The sequence below is a fragment of the Adiantum capillus-veneris genome, chromosome 23, assembly GCF_014529385.1.
Source record: "Adiantum capillus-veneris isolate H3 chromosome 23, ASM1452938v2, whole genome shotgun sequence".
NCBI lineage: Eukaryota > Viridiplantae > Streptophyta > Polypodiopsida > Polypodiales > Pteridaceae > Adiantum > Adiantum capillus-veneris.
In genome coordinates, this window is record NC_140953.1 from 75,437,519 (window position 1) to 75,453,326 (window position 15,808).

General features: G+C 37.9%; 1 pseudogene; it reads left to right on the forward strand.

Moving 5' to 3' along the window:
* The first annotated feature begins 7,340 nt into the window (after positions 1–7,340).
* Positions 7,341–7,776, forward strand: LOC147428005 (uncharacterized; annotated as a pseudogene).
* Positions 7,777–15,808: the final 8,032 nt, after the last annotated feature.

Genomic DNA, 15,808 nt, shown 5'->3' on the forward strand with positions numbered 1-15,808 from the left:
CTTGTTTGGGTTTGGCTGTGGGTTTGTTGTTTTGTTGTGCTTGTTGTTGCCCCAGCCCCAATTGAGCAGCACGGGAGCCTTGAGGGGTGTTTAGAGGTTGCCTCTCTTGTTGCCCGCCCCGGACTGCATCACCGCTTTGATACCATGTTGAGATGTAGAGAGAAAGAGAGAGAGACGAGACAAGAGACACACCATGTACGCTCCCAAAGACTGATTCATATTGAGGACAAGATACAAATATATAGGTGAGACCAAGTTGAGTAGAGTGAGCCATATATAGCTCCAATAGCAATCACTTCAGAGTAAGAAAACAAAATGTGTGTATGTGTGTGTGTCTCGGGGGATGCACTATGCAATCATGTTAATTTATAACGTGAGTTCAAAAGGAGGGGTTTTACAATGCAAAAAAATTAGGCAATTTAACAGAGATACATTAAAATAAGGGGGTTTTATATTAAATTTTGGAAAAACCCCTAAAATAAGGGCTCATTTTATTCATTCAGACATGTTAAGAGAGGGGGTTTTTCTAATACTTCGCAAATGCACGTTATATAGGGGGCTACTAAACGGTGAACCCCCGAGGTGTGTGTGTGTGTGTGTGTGTGTGGTGTTGTGTGTGTGTGTCAGAGAGAGAGAGAGAGAGAGAGAGAGAGAGAGAGAGAGAGAGAGAGATTGAGTGTGTGTGTGTGTGTGTTTGTGTGCATCCACCCTTACCCTGACATCATACTCAATGTTGAAACAATAGGCCCATTGAGTTTTTCCTACTAACTCATAAAGTCCAGGAGGGTAAAAAATTCAAGTGTGAAGCCAATCAAGTTGTTATATTAAAAATCAAAGAAAACCAGCACAATCATGCTTGATAGTCTTGATACTGACCGATGATGTCTCTCTGAACATTGTACTCTGGTAGAGATTTAAAGGCTTTGTGATCCATTTGAGAAGAGTATGCGATTTCTTCAAAGTCTTTATGTGAGCATGAAAATTCAATATTAGATACAAAGTCTAGCAAGAGGAAGTTTGATCAATTTCTCTTATCTACTACAATCAGTCAAGTCAAATGACTCAGAAGGCTATAAATATGAACCCTGATCTGAGGCTACTGTCCATACCACCTAGCACCTATCAAAGAGAAGGGATTTATCACAATGGGCCTATGAGCCACCATAAACAATACAGTAGTTTAAAGCCAACATCTCCACCAACCCATTTTCCTAGGAAGTGTCTGTGTTTAGGATGTGTATGTTGTTGTACTAAGATACTACTTATACACAAAAGAACATTTTGTTCAAAGGAAAATATGTTTAAGACATTAGGAAGGTTGTCAAAGAACTTATCAATTATTATACATGGCATACTATACGTAAAAATGATTAGACTATCTATTGTCCTAAATACCTCTTGAAGTATACAAGTATGAAAAAATCTCAAGTGTTTCCCATTCTTTTTAAGCTTGAAGTTTCCAAACCTACATTCTCAAACTATTATTCCATGATCATGAACTCGACTTACAATGTAACCTTTTGCTTTATCCAAGAGTTCAAACTTCTCTCACCATCCAATTTACCAAGGTTTTTTTTGTCTAAAAGATTAGAAATCCCATGGTACCATAAATACGATATTTTGTCTATGCAAAGTAACATTGTGGCAAAGAAACCATCATGAACATAAAAGAAATAGAGAAACCATGTAGATCCTTAAAGACTTTAGAAGCTAAAGAGCAAAAACCCATCAGCATTTTCATGTGTGAAAATAAGTGGTACTTAGACCAAACATCAATCAAAGCCAACCCATCGCGCTCATCAAACTATTACAAGTACAATAATGAATGTTCCCATTGATCAATCAAGCATCCATAGATATTTCTTATCCTAAAAGCATCCGTGAGATCTGCTACTATTATGAAAATTTTCCACCATTATTACTCTATGGATAGGTCATAAAAGCAAGCAAGAAAAAGGAAACTCACATAGAAGAGAAAGAAGAATTAGTTGGTCTATAATATTTATTTTCCTGGATTGAGCTCTCCATACTTAATTTTGCACATCATCAACAACACAGCCAGTGCTCTGATACAACAACAACACAACCAATATGCGGTGACCCTAAAATCCATAAAATATCATAGCACTCTATATGTTGCTCATCAAGATGAATGATTAGAGAGTAAGAGAGACAAAGCAAGACTAAGTGTGATCTATGAACCTCCAAGATTAGAGTGGCACACATATCGTTGTGAGAGAGAAGAGAGTAGAAGATTATAGACACAAGTCACTAGGTTCAATCTCCCCGTACAAGAGTGAGAATTTTTCTTTTGCAATAGGGAAGATTGCAATGCTCAAAATGATTACAAGTGTCTGCTTGGACATAAAATGACAATTGATCATAGAGAGTTCTTCATTAATAAAATATCCATTAAATTGGGTTATTGTTGCATAGTCAATAAGGCAACCCTATGTTGTTGGCTATTATTTGTAATAAGTAATTTTTTTAGGATCAATCTCCATTATAGTTGTACATGAAATCATATTTTGCCTTTCATGATACACTTGGGGTATCCTATAAGAATACATGGAACACAAGTTGAGTTACAAAAGTGGATTCTTTTGAGAGTCTATCAAAATATTGCTTCTTGGTAAGATGAGGAGTAGACACTCCATGTTTATTTAAGAATTATACGAGTTATTCCTATATCTTATCTCGTATATATTATTCGTTGACTTGACAAGCCACTCAAATTATAACTCCTATTCAAATCTCTCATGCTTGAATTCTTGTTGAGATGTGTCAAAGATACCAAATTTGGTTGTATATCATGGGATTACATGTGTATGATTTTAAAGTGCTAGAAGGGCTACTTTTGTCAAAAAGATGATTGGCACACTACAACATCCATCAAATTGTGGAGTTAAGAAGTTTTGGGGATCCCTTTATGTTAACCATAGATAGTTCACAAAATGCTCCATCTTTCATGAAGAACAACTCTAGTTTTGGAATAAAATATGCATGTGGAAGGTAAATGTACCTAAGGACTTAAACTTAGATTGCCAACCTTTTGTTTTCTTCTATAAGTAAGCTCAAAACACCTATCATTTGCTTGAATGATATACATCTGTAAGAAGCACTCCAATTTTTGGAAGAAATTTGTAATAGGACTAATTTTCCAAGTTCTTAAAGTCAAAAAGAATGTTATAGGTTAGATCTTTTGTTAGATATGGTTTAAAAGATTGTTTAATAGTTTATGAGATAGAGAGTATTACTCGAATACAAATGAGTTTGAGATATTCAGGGTACGTGAAAATATATTCTATTCACAATACATTAAATATGTATTTAGTAATAATTATTGAATAAAAGATCATTTGGTTGTAGAATGTAAAGGAAACATGCAGTTAAATTTGAGGTTTTTATAAATATCGATGTTTTATATTTATGTGTTTTAGCTTAAAATGCATGGGTAGGCTTAAAATAAGTTGAAAGAGTAGTGGAGACCCAAAATAGGATTTTTATGAGTCGCGACCTAAAAGTTGTGATTTCAACCAAAGAAAGATGTTTTTTGCAGTTTTGTTTACGTACGCTACCTTGTAGACCAGATCTGCTCCCGTCGTTTTGAGTGCCCGGAAGTCTATGTTCTGAGTTCGTTTGATCAAGTTATGACAAAAACAGATTGCCAGCACCACCAGGGTAACCTACAAGCAACAAAAACAGGTTAGCTTACAAACTGATATACACAGGTAATATCTCTTTTGTTTGATCCAATCAAGAAGTGATTATACTCTTTTATGATGGTATAAAATGATTTTTTGAAATTGATTATCATGTTGATTTGGTTGCACAAGTATGTTCTTTTGGCTATTTCGTAGACGATGTAGAAACCAATGTGTGACCCAGGCTCTGTGCAAGGTATCATGATATTGGGATTGTGATCGTGTTGTGATTTCGATTATGATCATTGTTGCCATCAAGAGATCAAGATTGAGACTGTGATTGTGATTGAGATTGAGAGCGAGAGAGTGATAGAGATTGAGATTGTGCACAAGATTTAGATTGAGAGTCAAGGAGTAGTGTAATCAGTTGCTTTTGTGAAACAGGATCACCGGCAACACCAAGTTAATTAATAATAGATTTGAAAGACTTAATATATTTCGTCATGGCAGTACAAACTTCATATTATAACTTGTTATGCAACCCTCTCAAATAAAGTATTTCTATAACAGATTTCTTCTGAAAGTTTTCAATAAGGTACTTTCATACGTCGTGGAAAGTAGGCAGTTCATACATAACAAGCAAAAGGGAATCAGTAAAAGCAAAAATAGTATACCAACACGCTGCTTTATCACGTCTTTGCCAATCTGTATACGCAACATTCCAATCTTCAAATATAGGTCCTTCAATGATAAGCACGGTGTCATGATCTGTATCAACAACAGGCTGCGGCGGACAAACACGATTTCCTAGGACAACATCAGAGAGTTCATCGCCTTCAAGAATTAGAAACATCTTTGCTTTCTAGCCTGGAAATCCTTGGCCTTGGAAAGGAGGAACAGAACAAGGAAAGCCATTGAGAGAATAGTCACAGCAATATCTAGTTGCGAGAAGAGGTATAAGATAAGATCGCAGAATCTGCACACCATATATGGTGAAGGCTGCAATTGAGAATGAGAGAAATATGACAACTGTGTTCTGTCAACAACAAAACGCAAGAAGGATTCTCAATAAACGTCCAAAGATGTGAGGGACGTCACCCAAAAAAGGAGGAAAAAGGAGACGTTATTAATAAAAGAGTCCTCAAAATAGAGTGACGTAAGATGCAAGATTGATGGCCACAATATGAACAGAAAAAAGATAAATTTGCTCAAAAACGTTGACACCAAAATTAGAAAAATGACCGCAGACGCTTCACGTTGACGAACGAGGAAGAAATCTGCCTGAAGCTCAATTGCAGTAAAAACAACATAACTTTTGTTGTAAACTCTGATTGACACAAACTTAGAATCCAAATCGAAGAGCTCGAGGAGACGAACATGTTTTGGATGCAAAGTGTTATTAAGCTGTGCTTCATTGCGCTTTTTTCGTTTCTCCAAATTTTGAGTAGAAGACCCTCAAAAATTAAGATGAAGGTCAGGGTGTCAAAAGACAAATCAACAAGAAAACGTAATCAATGATTCACCATATATTGATTATCAATAAATACCACACAAAATATTAATCATATTCTTATTAACACAGAACGACCACAGTTAACAAGAATCAACCCTTAAAAATAAAATTTGTAGCAATTTTAAATCTTACATGTGAATCACATACACATACTCCTATCAAATACAATAATGAATACAAAGGTTCAATAAAGAGGTGTAAAGGCTATCGATTAGCTCGTAATCAAAAGTGTCTCCGTGAATCTGTTGTGTAGCTTGTCATCAATATGGCATCACCAAACATGTCTTCATAAATCTTTTATTGTCACCAAGTTTGTCTTCATGAAATCAATCCTAGATAGATCATAGACTCAAAAAACATAGTTATGAAAATTATTAGCATCGTTAGTGCAATAATTACGTTCACAATGCCATAAGAGATGGTTCTCTACGCCACTCTTTTGACGACATATATATGCACGACAACATATGGTACATAAAGTATGAACATAAAAGTACAAGATGCGTGATTACGTGATGCAAATGACATGTGGATATACTTCATCAAAGTATTAACAAAACATTATCATTGTATCAATAAAAATGAATAAATCATCATGGTATCAACGAAAAGCTTCATGATATCACCGAGAATAATCATTGTATCAACGAAACAACATCATGGTATCACCGAGAATAACCATGGTATCAACGAAACAACATCATGATATCATCGAGAATAATCATTGTATCAACAAAACAACATCATGGTATCACCGAGAATACCCATGGTATCAACGAAACAACATCATGGTATCACCGAAAATAACCATGGTATTAACGAAACAACATTATGGTATCACCGAGAATAACCATGGCATCAACGAAATATCATCATGGTATCACCAAGAATAACCATGGTATCAACGAAACAAACATCATGGTATCACCGAGAATAACCATGGTATCAACAAAATATCATCATGGTATCAACGAAAATCACCATGACCAAAGTACTAATAACAAAACATCATCATTGTACCATCAAAATCACTATGGTATCAACGAGAGATTATCAATAAAACGACGTAAACTATATCTCTAGAAGAATAATTATAGGAGAACCAATGAACGAGTATATCATATAACAAAAAATCATGTACCAACAGTAGCTCGATAGAATTTGGACGATCATCAACGGCTCGACTGAATTGGAACAATATGTAACTAGCATTAATATTCTTATGGAGAGTTATTTCATTGATCAATGTTTTTAAGGACAAAAACACTCCTTTAAGGAAAGTAATATTGCCACAAAGACAAGGGCATGACTATGTTGGCACACGAGTGAATTGAGCATCCAAGTTAAGTGGTCTCCTCAAGGTAGGCCAAGAGAAGGTAGGCTAGGAGGTCTGTAAGAGGAGAATGTTTGGGTGGACAAAGGCATGTGTTAGTGCTTGGTCCTCAAAGTTCTCACCTAGAAATGTTGGTATCAAGGACTAAGTCCGAGAGGGAATAGGTCCATTCGAACTACTCCCCAAGTCAAGTCATCAATCAATCAACACCTAGTGGCTATCAAAGCATGTAATCACTATATTCAAACTCAACTAGCTGTCAAGCAATATGGATGTTTCCGTTTCCTCATTGTAAATGTGACCTTCTACTAGCATAAATGGCACTATAATTAGTAGCCAACAAGAACACCAATACCCACATGGAAGTTTAACCGTAGAAGGTTCGGGATCGATGTTCACATATCTTTATAGTTATCATGGGAGCAATGACTCTCAACGTTGGTGGAGTAAAGCCATGTGAATACATCAATAGCCAAGGAACACACACAAACATGAGGAACAAGTATTTCATTTGGCATTTTAGCTTGGCGTATGGTGGGAGATAATTGAGGTTTGGCAGGTCGGATTACGAGGACGTAATTAGGAGTATATAAAGCGGGTGCTGTAAACGCTGGAATAGTAGTGCCCGCAAAACTGTAAGCAGCAGTGAGCACATCGAGCAGCATTTAGGGCTAGAACCCATCTTCATCATCAACAATGGCAATGGGGAGGGTGGAACTCTGCACAGGTATAAGAATATGGCACGTCTGTGTTATTATTCTACAAGTATACAAAAACGCACGTCTGTGTGCTATAGTCATATCATATGTCGTAATATTATTGATCTCCTTTTCTGGCCACCGCAGTGGCGATGGTGGCGGCGCTGCTGCTAAATATCATAGAGGGGACCTCCGTTGTGCAAGCAGCTACGCCCCGCAAGTGCAGGCTGCACGACCTCGTGCTGACCAACACTCCCGTGGCGACCGGGCTGTGCGAGTGGGAGCTCGTGAACAACTGCCCCTGTGAGGCCTTCAACATCATTGCAGCCTGCCAGGACCGCGCTGGAACCAGAAGATCATCAGCCGCTTCGCCATGGAGGTGGACGTGCCCACCTTCGGCCACTGCACTCTCCTTCCCAACGTCAAAGTCCAACCCGCTTCCTCCGGCCTCCGCTACGGCCGCACCTACCCCTGCGCTGGCACTCTTCCGCTCTCCCTCGTCAATGTCGCCTTCGCCAACCCCTGCCTTTGATCATAGAGACTGGCCGGACGACTCGCTCCATCAACATACCTCTTTCTGATCCTTGAACGGACATTCCATTTTCACCATTCTTTCTTATCGGTGCTATTATTGGTCCAGAGTGAAAATTTCATTTGCCTACATAATTGTGAAACTCTCTCTCTCTCTCTCTCTCTCTCTAACTTAAGTACTATATTACATTTTGTTACATGTTTACATCATGATGAGGAATTCCATCGTGTTATTCCATCGTGTTATTCTGTTGAGGAACTGGCAGTGCTACACAATCCTCTAACAATCTATCTCGAATCATAGACCAAGGCAGTTGGAAACTGTGAAAGGTGTGTGTATCAAACAAAGCCGAGTTTCTAGCATTTCACAAAAAGGATAACACCCAAAGTCTCAGAGAAGCAATACATAAGTCTAAACGTGTAGAACCCGTTTGAATTGTTCCATAAAGCAGTCTATATTCAGAAACTTAGTCTTCCAATGCATCATACAAGTATCATACAAACATATCCACCAAGCATATATTGTAGGGAAGTTCCAAAATATGTGCTTCGTTGTCTCAAGGGGGCATTTTCCATCAGACATTCTCTTTTTGGCTAACAATTCACCATACATCAGATAGCTTCTTCAACCACCAACATTGATCTAGATTGAACTCGCAAATCTTGTTGCATCTGTTCTCTATCTAAGGCTAAGGGATCAAGTGTAGATAGAAACGTTTGGTTGGGGAGGTGCATCAATTTGTTGAAGTCTCTGGCAATGCTCAATCTCTAAATCTTTGATTAAATCTTGATTGCAACAAGAAACTTTCAAATTGTTGACATGTGTACACAACTATCCCCAAGTAATTTTGAGCCCATTTCCTAGTCTGAATCTTCTCTTAGCCACCATAAACGAAATAATATTTCTGTTAGAGTAACAATTTGATTGATTGGGCTTAACCCTCTCATGCTTTTTTTCCCAAGTAAACAGCGGGTGGTTTTTTTAAACCCAAAGCTCCAACAACAAGACTCATACCCTAAGGGATTACCTGTATATCTGACTCTACCATCCCAAATCAACAAAGCACATAGATTTTTTCAAGACTTAACCAGCATATTAGCAGTATTCCCACACAATTGAACATGAGCAGCACAAAACAATTTGTCCCATGCAAACATATCCCAAACACCATGAAAGTACATAACAAAATTATCCATCAATTTGTTTCAGTAAGGTTTCCCTACTAGCAAGCATGTGCATTTGCAAATGAAGGATACCCAATCCTCCCAAGTGAATAGGCAAGGCCAAATGCTTCCAGGCGAGCCAAGCTACAACAAAAGATCCCCATAAAATCTCAGTATTTTTGATGTAAATCTCGCAACTGGTCAAGTATCAAAGGGAAGAAAAAAAAACATATAGAGGAAATCCAAATAGCCTGCACAATCCTTCACCTAACATGAATTGACCATTTAGTACAATGCCACGAACCCATTTTCGTTTGGATTTTATCCCCCATTGTGTCAACTATTTTGCAGATACATCAACTCCTAGAGGATAACCAAGGTTCCTGAATACATTTTCCCTAAGAATTCCTTCTTTGCTTGCCAAATCAAGCTATGAAAATTATTGTAAAGACTAGGGGAAACTAGAGCTTGGAATCCACCTCCCAACCTCCCACTATAGCCCCCCTTTTCCCTAGCTGGATTCTTTTTCCACATTGCCTAGTCTGGCCCTTGGTCCAGTCCAAGACTCTATGGCCTTGCCCTTGTCGTGACATTACTCCCCACTTAAGGAAGAGTTTTAGACCTTGAAAACAAAAGTGGGAAACTATACTTACATATCCATGTGTCCTTGGAGAAAATCCTTAACCTGTTGGAGTTTTTCGGTTTGCCAATCCCACCGAACATACCTAGCTGAAAACCATACATGAGCCATGCAAGGACTAAATCCATTGTGACATGCTTAGCACTATTGTAAGAAACCTTGAGAATAGGTAAATATTCTTCCATACAAACACACACACACACACACACTCACCCTCTCCCTCCCTCTCTCCCGCTCTCCTCCTCAATCACGCTCTCTCTCTGTCTCTCACCTCTCTCTCTCTCCGCCTCTCCCTAACTTGACCAACACATGGTCCGCAAACAACCAGCAAAAATCTCTCTCTCTCTCTCTCTCCCCCTCCCTCTCTCTCTCTCTCTCTCTCTTTCCAATCTGACTGTTTCTTGCTAACGTATGCGCGTACCATATCCTCTAGCACTTAGTTCTCGTTCAATTTGACCATCCGTTTCTGGATGATCGGCTCTACTGAGGTTAGTTGTGTACCCAATCATTTAAACACAACGCTCCAAAAATGACTATTAAACTAGGGATCACGATCACTGACATTGTTACTTGGCAAACTATACAACTTATATAGGTTGTCCACAAATAACTTAGCTAATTCTGGAGTCTTAATCGTTGATTTGGTTGAATAAACTTACATAGTTTAGTCAACCGGTCTACGACCACACCATACTGAGTCATGACCTCGTATAGTGGGTTGGTAAACCCACAATAAAATCCATAGATATACTTTCCCACTTACCATTGGGGATCTCCAAAGGATGTAAGAGTCCTCTTGCTTTCAGGCCTCTGCTTTGTTAACCTGACATTTTTGGCAATGCAAGACATAATCTTGAACAAAGCCATGTAAACCTGGCCATAAAATTATCGTTGTACGAGAGCATAAATCTTTCTAATACTCGGGTGCCCTGCACTTGGACTATCATGACATTCATAAAGAATTTGGTGCCGAATGTCTGTGTCCATCGGTACACAAACTCTCCCTTATGGAGTAGGTACCCAATGTCGATGGTGAAATGCTTCCATCGCTGTAGTTCATCCGTCAGACAGAGGAGAACTATGTTCCCCATCCTTTCTTATCGGTCCTATTATTGGTTAGAGTGGAAATTTCATTTTCCTATATAATTGTGAAAATCTCTCTCTCTCTCTCTCTCTCTCTCTCTCTCTCTCTCTCTCTCTCTCTCTCTCTAACTTAAGTACTATATTACATTTTGTTACATTTACATCATGGCGAGGAATTCCATCGTCTTATTCTGTTGAGGATTTGGCAGTGCTACACAGTCCTCTAACAATTTATCTCGAATCATACACCAAGGTAGTGTCAAACTGTGAAAGGTGTGTATCAAACAAAGCTGAGTTTCTAGCATTCCACAAAAAGGATAACACCCAAAGTCTGAGAAAAGCAATACATAAGTCTAAACGTGTAGAACCCGGTTGAGTTGTTCCAAAAAGCAGTCTATATTTAGAAACTTAGTCTTCCAATGCATCATACAAATATCATACAAACATACCCATCAAGCATATAATGTAGGGAAGTTCCAAAATATGTGCTTCGTTGTCTCAAGATGACCACATTTGGGGCATTTTCCATCACACTTCTCTTTTTGACTAACAATTCACCCCATGGGAGAGCACCTGTCAGGATATTCCACCGTACATCAGATAGCTTATTCAACCACCATCTTTGATCTAGATTGAACTCGCAAACCTTGTTGCATCTGTTCTCTATTTAAGGCTAAAGGATCAAGTGTAGATAGAAACTTTTGTTGGGGAGGTCCATCAATTTGTTGAAGTCTCTGACAATGCTCAATCTTAGAATCTTTGATTAAATCTTCATTGCAACAAGGATTTTTCAAATTGCTAACATGTGTACACAACTATTCCCAAGTAATTTTGAGCCCATTTTCTAGTCTGAATCTTCTCTTAGCCACCATAAACAAAATAATATTTCTGTTAGAGTAACAATTTGATTGATTGGGCTTAACCCTCTTATGGTTTTTTGCCCAAGAAAACAGCGGGTGTTTTTTAAACCCAAAGCTCCAACAACAAGACTCATACCCTAAGGGATTACCTGTATATCTAACTCTACCATCCCAAATCAACAAAGCACATAGATTTTTCAAGACTTAACCAGCATATTAGCAGTATTTCCACACAATTGAACATGAGTAGCACATAAAAATTTAATTTGTCCATGCAAACATATTCCAAACACCATGAAAGTACACAACAAAATTATCCATCAATTTGTTTCAGTAAGGTTTCCGTACTAGCCAGCATGTGCATTTGCAAATGAAGGATACCCAATCCTCCCAAGTGAATAGGCAATGCCAAATGCTTCCAAGCGAGCCAGGCTACAACAGAAGATCCCCATAAAATATCACTAATGTTGATGTAAATTTTGCAACTGGTCAAGGATCAAAGGAAGAAAATATAACATATAGAGGAAATCCCAATAGACTGCACAATCCTTAACCTAACATGAGTTGGCCATTTAGTACAACACCACGAAGCCATTTTGGTTTGGATTTTATCCTCAACCCATTGTGTCAACTAGTTTGCAGATACATTAACTCCTAGAGGATCACCAAGGTTCCTGAATACAGTTCCCCTAAGACTTCTCTTTTCTTGCCAAATCAAGCTATGAAAATTATCTTTGCAGATACATCTATCAATAGAGACTTCCCCAGATTCAAATCTAAAGCACCTACAAGCAAATAAAAATTCAAGTATGATATATATTCACCAATATTAGCATTCTGAGTATCCGAGAAAATAATAGTGTCATCTTAAAACCCCAAATCAAGAACATGATGAGAGCTGTGACGAGACACAGGAATACAACAACTGAATAACAAAAATTTGCAAGTACACAGAGTAGACGTAGGAAATCAGAGATGTATATTGAAATCAATTCCCGAGTACAAGAAGAGTGTAGCTCGTATCAACCTCCCGACCACCCTCGAGCTATCTCACTCTCAATCTCACTCTCAATTTGTGCACAGTTCTCAATCGCACTCTCACTCTCACTCTCAATCTCAATCACAAGGCGCCTTCACTGTAGAATAGCCTCCTTCTCCACAGGCAAAAAGTGAGGCAAAAAGTGGCTATTTTCGTCCTTCTGTTAGTCTTTAGCAAAAGCGGTCCAAAATAGGTTCCGAAAAGAGACGTCCTGCACTCAAACGCATAAGAACCACAAAACGCAACCCACACTCGCAAGTTAGCAATTTTAGAAACTTTTTTTGGCCATTTTCAGTAAGCCATAACTCCCAAACGGTTCAGAATTTGACCGGGTTTGTCTCACATGAATTTGTTTGTCTCATCGAGCTCTTCGAAAGTTGTGAGACGCGAAAAATCCATATCCTGCTCAGTGTGCCCGAAAATTTACCTGCAAGTCAGCACTTTTCACAAAAATAGTCTAAAACAGCATTTTCTCACTTTTTCTCTAATCTACGGGCTGAAACGGGCATCAAAATACAAAAACACAAAGAAGAATTATTTTTCCTCGTGTCAAGGGCTACGATTGCTACATACAAAACTTTTCCAAATTTTGACCATAGTACCCTCGAAACCGGCTCCCGAGGGGTGTCCCTGGTCAAAATTTGAAACTTCACGAGAACGATTAAAATGAAATCCTATACTGTGGAAAAAACTGGAATGAACAAAATGTACTCTAAACAAAAATATTCATCAAAACTTTGCAGAATAAGTCCTATTACAAGAGCCTACCTACAGCCCTTTCAAGTTACCATTTGTTGCGTGAGCATGGAGAAAGAAGAAGAGGGGATGGGTTTTTTTAGCAAATAACAACGGGCTAAGAGGACATCCCTACCTAATAGATCTTCCCACCTTAATACCGGGATATAATCTTTCATTAACCAATACCTTGGATATAGCTCTCAAACCCAACAATCGAACACAAGTAGGAATTCTATGTTCAAATCCTAGTCTCTGCATTACACTGTCAGCACAGTAACTCACAAACTCTCGAGAAACATGTTTGCCTCCATTGTCACTACGAAGCTTCTTAAGGCGACGACCAGTTTGAAGTTCCGCAGCCTTGTGGAATTGTTTGAAAACAGATAAGGCCTCAGATGTTTATCTAAGTAAAAATACAATCGTATAGCATGAGAAATCATCAATGAAAGTAATGAAATAGAGATATTGTGATCTCGGACCCTAAAATCCATAGAATATCATAGCACTCGTATCAGAATTATACAAGCATACCTCAATAATTGTTTCTATATGTTGCTCATCAAGATTAATTATTATAGAGTAAGAGAGATAGAGCAAGACCAAGCGTTCTATATGAACCTCCAAGATTGGCGTGGCACACATATCGTTGTGAGAGAGAAGAGGACAAGAGAGTAGAAGATTATAGACACAAGTCACTAGGTACAATCTCCCCCGTACAAGAGTGAGATTTTTTCTCTTGCAATACGGAAGATTGCAATGCTCAAAATGATTACAAATGTATACTTGGACATAAAATAACCATTGATCATAAAGGTTTCTTCATTAATAAAATATCTGTTAACTTGGTTTTTGGTTGCATAGTCCATCGGACAACCCTATGTTGCTACCTATTATTTGTAATAAGTAAATGTTTTTTAGGATCAATCTCCATTATAGTTTTACATGAAATCATATTTCTCCTTTCATGATACACTTGGGGTATCCTATAAGAATACATGGAACACAAGTTGAGTTACAAAAGTGGATTCTTTTGAGAATCTATCAAAATATTGCTTCTTGGTAAGATGAGGAGTAGACACTCCATGACTATTTAAGAATTATACGAGTTATTCCTATATCTTATCTCGTGTATATTATTAGTTGACTTGACAAGTCACACAAATTATTACTCCTATTCAAATCTATAATGCCTAAAGTCTTGTTGAGATGTGTCAAAGATACCAAATTTGGTTGTATATCATGGGATTACATGTGTATGCCTTTAAAGTGCTAGAAGGGCTACTTTTGTCAAAAAGATGATTGGCACACTACAAATCCATCAAATTGTGGAGTTTAAGAAGTTTTGGGGATCCCTCTATGTTAACCATAGATAGTTCACAAAATGCTCCATCTTTCATGAAGAACAACTCTAGTTTTGGAATAAAATATGCATGTGGAAGGTAAATGTACTTGAGGACTTAAACTTAGAGTGCCAACCTTTTGTTTTCTTCTATAAGTAAGCCCAAAACACCTATCAATAGCTTGAATGATATCAAGCTGTAAGAAGCACTCCAATTTTTGGAAGAAATTGCTTGAGGAGATAAAGAGTTAACTTTTGCTCAGTCAGAACATCTTGCTTGAGATAATCTACTATTTGCTGAGAAGAGAGAAATAGGTTTTTCTGAGTTAGAGCGTTTTGCCTGGGATAGGTTCTACTATTAGTCAAGAGTTTTTCTACTCTAGTTTGAGATCTAAGTAGTGAAGATAGAGGTTTCTCTTGGTCAAAGGGACAATCTCCTGAGAAAATATTGACTGCAATCATTCAATTTCATTTTTGCTAGAAGCACACAATTCCACATATGTGTGCAATCATTCAATTTCATTTTTTCTAGAAGCACATAATTCCACATATCAGTGCAAGATGTAATGGTAAGTACTACGTGGGATAGTATTTGATGTGATGGAAGTTTTGAGAGGAGAGCATTAATATTATTATGGAGAGTTATTTCATTGATCAATGCTTTTAAGGACAAAATCCCTCCTTCAAGGAAAGTAATATTGCCACAAAGACAAGGGCATGACTATGTTGGCACATGAGTCAATTGAGCATCCAAGTTAAGAGGTCTCCTTTCTTGTTTGAAGTACTAAAGCCATTGAGTGGCTGCTTTCTCGTGAAAAAAGCCCACATTGGGTGAACCACGTATATCATGCTCTGTGTGTGTGTGTGTGTGTGTGTGTGTGTGTGTGTGTATTTATAATATGTCATGTGTGAAAATTATCTCTCTATATCTTCACAAAGACTCTACAATAGCTGCACTTGTATTGAATGATATAGTTGATCCAGCCTCTTTCTTCTTAGTCTCTTTTGCCTTCAACTTTGGACATTGCTTGATCAAGTGATCATTAGCTTTATAATAATGGCTAGTCATCTTCTTTTTGTCCTTATCACGAGAATTCCGAGACGAAGTGCTACCAACAGAAGCATTAGGAAAAGAAGATTTTTCACTCGCAAAAGAACCACGAGAAATCGTTACATTGTTGTTACCAACTTCTCTTTGAGAAATAATAAAAGTCTATTCAATTGCA